This window comes from Emydura macquarii, unplaced genomic scaffold (assembly GCF_026122565.2).
Source record: "Emydura macquarii macquarii isolate MOO-44397 ecotype Brisbane River unplaced genomic scaffold, CSIRO-AGI_Emac_v2 contig_480, whole genome shotgun sequence".
NCBI classification, from domain to species: domain Eukaryota; kingdom Metazoa; phylum Chordata; order Testudines; family Chelidae; genus Emydura; species Emydura macquarii.
The window spans coordinates 15,374,315-15,380,314 of NW_027130617.1; the positions used below are offsets into that span (position 1 = coordinate 15,374,315).

Below are 6,000 nucleotides of genomic sequence, written 5' to 3' on the forward strand. Positions count from 1 at the left end.
TTTCAGTATAAAAGTCAACATGCTAAATGGAAGTGGTGCGAGCAAAAACCTATGATCATCTTTTTGCTTCCATCTCTGACTGTTTCTTAATTAGTAAATCTCCCTGTTTTGGATGCACACAGTTGTTAGTGCCAACTTATGCTAAACTTATTAAAATAAAAATGTTTTTCCAACTTGTATTTAGGCAAAATCTACTGCAAATAGGTCCTTACTTTTCTAAAAGTGAAATTATAACCCACCAAATAATTACAATGTATTTACCAAACAGTACAGTAAATTCTTCATTTGATTACTCTATTAAAAAAAGATTTAATATTAGTCAAATAGATTCACTTTGAACTATCACATTTTTCAGAAAAAATCTCATGTTTAGTCTGCATCATTAAAAACACAAATACTGCACAAACTTTTAAACTATTGTCACTGTGATTATTTTAATTTCAATAAAGTATTTTTTATCAAAGAAATAGCCTCTGAATAACCCCCCATCCCCATTTAAAGCATTAAAAGCTATGAGAAATAAAACATGAAGAAAGCGTCTGAAGTGATCAAATAAGAACTAACTACTAAACAAACTTTGATTTTTAAAGCTCTCCTCTTGCTCATTGCAAGGAAGGAAACACCCAGAAGCCTGGTGTTAATGTCTCTGCTGATTGTGAAAATTGCTGCAATAAAAACTCCAACTGCTTGTCTTAATTTAAGACTTGCAAGACTACATGTAAGATCTGTATCTTTACATTAGTTTTTATAACATTTGGAAGTTTGGTTGCCTGCTTTGATGTTGGTCTATTAATGAGCAGGGGAGCCAGAAGCCAAAAAAAAATGTTTATTGGACATTCTCAAGTCAAAACCAGAAGTAATTGGTTTGTTCCACCCCCACATGATTCAATATCCTGATTTCCCCAACCACCAGCTTCCTGAACTATCTGAATGTCTATGTTCTTTTTCTGTTGCCAACACATAGAAACCCACAGTGATTGAAAATGGCAGCTGAAGTACTGCTGCAGCACATTAATTTTTCCTCTAAGTGGTTCAATTTTGTCATCTGAATGTTGAAAAATCTTTCTTCCACTGCATTTTATACATTTAGAGATTTGTCAAATTTGGGATCACCATCACATAAACTGAAGTGCAACATTTTCAAGATAATTTTTAGATTATCCCGAATAGCGCAAAGGATAATGCGCTTTCTTTATAGCACTCCACATTCAAAGCAGACTAGTTAACAGCAACTTAAGTGCAATACTGGCAATTACATCAATATGTTCCTTTTATACCACCAAAAGGTACTACTTTAGACAGCTAAAGGCATTAGGTAAATAAACTGCTGAAAATTACTTCAAAGTAATGACACACAATTTTAGACCACTAAAATGCATCTATCTACAATACTGAAATGTTGTCCATTTAAGGATAATAGAAGTCTAAATAAACTACGTAATTAACTAAAGTTTTCTTCAGGACTGTTATACCATGAAGCTCGGTTTCTTTATTATAGTAAAAGGAACTCTTCTGAACGTTAGTAAAGAATACCTCTTATAACAAAGGCATATCATATTCCCTACACTATAATGTGTAGAGAACCCATTAACTTACAAAGCATTCAAAACCACTTTTTAAAAAAAGATATACAAAAGAGACACTATTTTATTCAGCTTAAGATTTGGGTTATGTTTCTTGGAGATGTACAGTTATTTTTTGCCAAAGATAAGAGACAGACCAGAATGCAGTCCCCAAGAACCATCTACTCTCTGGAAAAGGGCCCAACTTATTGAAGGATAACTGCATTTTGCTTGGCTTGGTTTGCTGGATTATGAATATTGATTTTTTAAGATAATGAAAGGGTAGATTGAACCATAGCTCTTTGCAAACACAGGAAAACAACAGAACCTAATGAATCAAAAATTGTGTAAATCTGAGTTACGTAAACCAATTTAAAACATAATGGTAAATATTCTACTACAAGACTGACACAGGCCTTGCCACACCTATTTTAAGAATATTTATTACATTGCTAACATTAACAGCAAAATATAATACTTTGCTCTTACTACCCCATATTTAACCCATTAAATCAGATTACAAGAAGTTTTTATTATTTTTTACGTTAAACATTTACTTATAATAAAAATGAAATCGAAGGACATGGCTAATAGTTGTTTAAAAAAAATTTTAAACTCCATATGAAAGATTGTCTATTATCCTAGTCTACATATTAAGGAGAAAAGTATGCTTACTTCAAAGGTCTGGATTGGAGTGGTCTTTTATTTCAAGATTCCATTTTTTTCCCCTGAAGTAATTAGAAGTTCTTTCCTATTCAGACCCCCTAATGCCATAATGTGTAGGCCATATCCAAAGCATGAGTCCAGTAAAAAAGGCTTTCTAAAGCCCACTAACAGACAGGAGATACCAGAAGCAATGCCACTGTGGTTGTCATAAAAGGTCACTCTTTTTCTTGAACACACCATTAACCAAAAGAAAATAATTGTCTGACCATTTGCAAGGGCTCTGCAGCAAACAGACGTTTTTCACTCACATAATTATAAAACAGTAAAAGTTCAGAAACATAACCCAAATCCACCTCCCCATTTTATCCCTTTACAATTCCCACTGCCCTTTGGGTCTCTGCTTGGAAGCAAATGGAAGACAAGCTGAAATTTTCTCAATTGAGCTGGAGCTAAGAAACCTTTGATATGCTAATAGCCCCCTTCAAACGGTAAGAATTCACACTTGCATTAATTCAAACAATTTGTGCAGAATGATGTGAAATGGCACCTCTTTTAGTGACAAGCAACAAAAGGACGGAATCAGAGTGTCTGAAGAAACCAAACAACAGAACATTTGTTCTGCAGAATTCTTTATCGTGCACAAGAACATTTCTATGCAAAGAAAAACATACACCTGAACACCAGTTAGATATCTTTACTTTTTGACAAATCAACTACGTCCAAACCCCACCACCACTAATTTAGATTTATAACTGGATGCTGTTTTTGTTAAACCCAGACACACTAAAAGGTGCCCCGTGACACACTTACTTTGTTTTCTGTCTGCAGATGGCCCCAGCTTTCTACATGTGAAAATAAAAAAAACCCTCCTTATTCCACAACTGGGAAGGATTATCATTTCTAGCTGCCAGCCACTTCCCCTGTACACGCGCGGCTGGGTGGACTGGCTCTTCATGAAGCTGATTTAGTTAAAATAAATCCGCAACAGGTAATTATTTACTAAACGGATGCAACTTTCTTCATTGCGCAACTCGAGCTCGGCAGAGAACAGACTTCGTGGGGCCTGCTCTACACACACACACACACACAGAGAAATGAATGAACTACCCTCGTCAAGATACTCCTCGGAACCCAGGGAGGGAGGGGAGAGAAGGAGACTTGCTGGCTCAATACACAGGAAAGAATGTTGGATCAGAGCAAAGAAAGAGAAGAGAACAGGCTGTCTCGCGCCGGTAACGGGAACCATATGGCTCCAGCTGTTACTTAGAGCCGGGCAGCCTGGTCCCTTTTCGAGGGTGCCTGGCAGGAGACAGCCTTCCCCAGCTCTGAGACCAGAGCCCTCCCTCACTAGGGACCTCGGCCGCTGGCAGAGCGCTGGGAGGGAAGGTGAAAGCTGAAGGGGTGGGAGGAGGTCGAGGCTCCCCGGGAGTGACTTGTTCCATTGCAAGGGGGAGGTGCAGCCTCCTCCAGCTCTGCCTTCGCACGGGCCAAGGCTCCGCTTGGACCCCGAGCTACCATGTCGGACAGGCCGATGCACCACCCCCCACCTCCCCAGTACGAGTCAGAGCGAGAGGCCGGGAGCTCGCAGTCTGCCCAACCACAGCCCGGGTTCCTCTCTGCTCTCCCACCGCGGCCCGCCCCAGGTACCGCTCCACCAGTCCGGGCTGCCCAGGAGCCGACAGCACCGGCTCCCCGCTCCCCACAGCCTGTGGCCGCCCCGACTCCCCGGGACCCCACACTCGAGAGGCTCCTCCACACGCCTGCCCTGCCAGGGACCCACTCCTCGTTCCCCAGCGCGCGCGCGCCCTGCAAGACGCCGGCCGCCTCGGCGTCCCCTCCGGCCCACCGCCCCGGAGGCTGCCTCTAATTGTTGCCATGATCGGCCGCCCTAGTTCACATCTGGCTCCATTTTCGTGCCTTCCCAAGAGGCAGCATGCAGTGCTCCTGCTGCCGGCCCTGGCCCCTACCTCCCCGGCCCACCTCTGCTTGTCCCCTCTGCTCGCTCGGTCTGTCCCTCCCCCCCACTTGGATTTAACCGGCGCGGGCCATTAGTAAATGGTGATGGCGTGAAAGAACAGGCTGCAGTTTGCAGGCGGGGTGGGGGCCTGTTCCTTTCTTCGCCGCCGCCACCAGTTTACTGGGGTGGTTCACTGGGAATACCCCAAGGGAGAAGGGGGGGGGCGGCCTTTGGTATCAGCAAAGAAGCCAACTCTTCCCCCCCAATCCCCTTTTTGCAAACGGCTCAAGAGGGAAGCAGCGACGCAAGTAGCAAACAGGTCCTGGGAACAGGAGGAGGAGGAGCAGCAGCAGCAAGATTGTTGCACGGAGCTCTTCTTACCTCGATCCGCTCTGGCACCGACGCCGGGTCAGGTTCTCTTCCTCACCTCGGAGCAGAGCAGTGAGCCGGGCCCCCTCCGAACACAAGGTGGTGGTGCGGGGGGAGGTAAGAGGGGCAGATGAGTTAGTTCAGGAGGCGCAACGGGGACCGGGCAGCAGAAGGCTGGGCTGGGCAGGGAGGGAGGCAGCTGGCTCTGCAGCTCGCTGAGCTGGGACAACACACGCAAGGCGGTTTCTCCTTCTTTGAGCAGCCGGCCGGTAGGCTTCGCCAGGGCTAAGTCAACATTTTCCTGCAGTTTCCAACACCCCGCTCCGCCGGCAAGGTCTACAATAGCCAGGCTCTCCGACGGGGAAAAAACAAATAAATAAATAAATAATAAATCAAAGGGGTGGCCGCTGCAAAGCCCGGTGTATGCGACCAGCCTTGGAGTCCTTTCTATGCACCAACAATCACGGGAAGGGAAATAAAGGCGATGCCAGCGGCAGGAGCAGCGAGGACCAACTCAGATTTTGCAATGCAAAACCCCCCTCCCCTCCTCTGTGTCTCTGTCGTTCGCATCGACCTAATTTACATCTCCCTGGATGACATTCTGGCCTCGGGCATGATACAGTTCCAGCCCCTCCTCATGTTTCTCATCTTCCTCTCGCCGCTGCTGGCTTGTCCCGTGAACGGCTGGAGCCCAGGAACCAAGCGCTGGGCTAGTAACACACTAAGAGCGATGGGGGGGGGGGGGAGAGAAAAAAACACAACACACGCACACACAATCCCAATGAATTGGATTGCAAGCTCCCTTTCGCTCATGCACCTCCGTGTGTGTGACTGGGGACCGCTAAATCCTGACACAGACTCTCCACTAGCTCTGAACTGGAGTCACCTCCAGCCTCCTCCTCCTCCTCCAATCTCCACCCCCCTCTCCCTCCTCCCCACCCTGGGCTCAGGCAGACAGCCGAGCTAATCATATAAACATTAGCGCGTAGAGTACCGGCAGCGAAGGACAGAATCTCTCCCCCACCCCCAGCTAGGGGCTCAGGCAAATGAAAGCAGATTAGAGGCAGCTAAATACAAAACGTGAAGCAGATAATCTATGGCGCGATATGCCACCCCTGGCCATTTTCCACTCCATTTGAGCAGCTGGCTGCTGCAGCCGCCGGCCGCTGCCCGGCTTGGGGGGCGGGGGAGAGGGGGGGTAGGAGGCTGGAGAAAAGGGGGCGCTTGGCTTGAGCTGTTCAGCCCGTTTTGGCAGCAGCGCTCTCGGCCAATGGAGCTGCTGCAAGGTTTGTCCCGGCCGGGCAGGCTGCACAGGGCCCGCGCGCGCCGCGGCGGAAGGGAAGCCAGCGCGAAGCGAACGATGCGGGCTGGCCCTTGCTGGCTCGCTCTGTCTGAACCCGGGCTTGCTCCCCTTCGGCCTCTCCTCCGACGCCCTTGCCCGGTGGG

General features: G+C 46.9%; 1 protein-coding gene across 12 annotated transcripts in view; it reads right to left on the reverse strand.

Annotated features, from left to right (window-relative positions):
• The window catches only part of ADGRL2 (adhesion G protein-coupled receptor L2), a 200,173-nt gene extending 194,711 nt beyond the window's left edge, over window positions 1–5,462 (reverse strand). For 10 of the 12 annotated variants that reach the window (XM_067538586.1, XM_067538588.1, XM_067538587.1 and 7 more), the window contains exon 1: window positions 4,567–5,462. The gene's annotated coding sequence lies outside the window, so the exon portion shown is untranslated. Of the gene's footprint in view, window positions 1–3,038; window positions 3,656–4,566 lie in introns of those variants that run through there. The other 2 variants (XM_067538589.1, XM_067538585.1) reach the window with 2 other exon arrangements.
• Window positions 5,463–6,000: the final 538 nt, after the last annotated feature.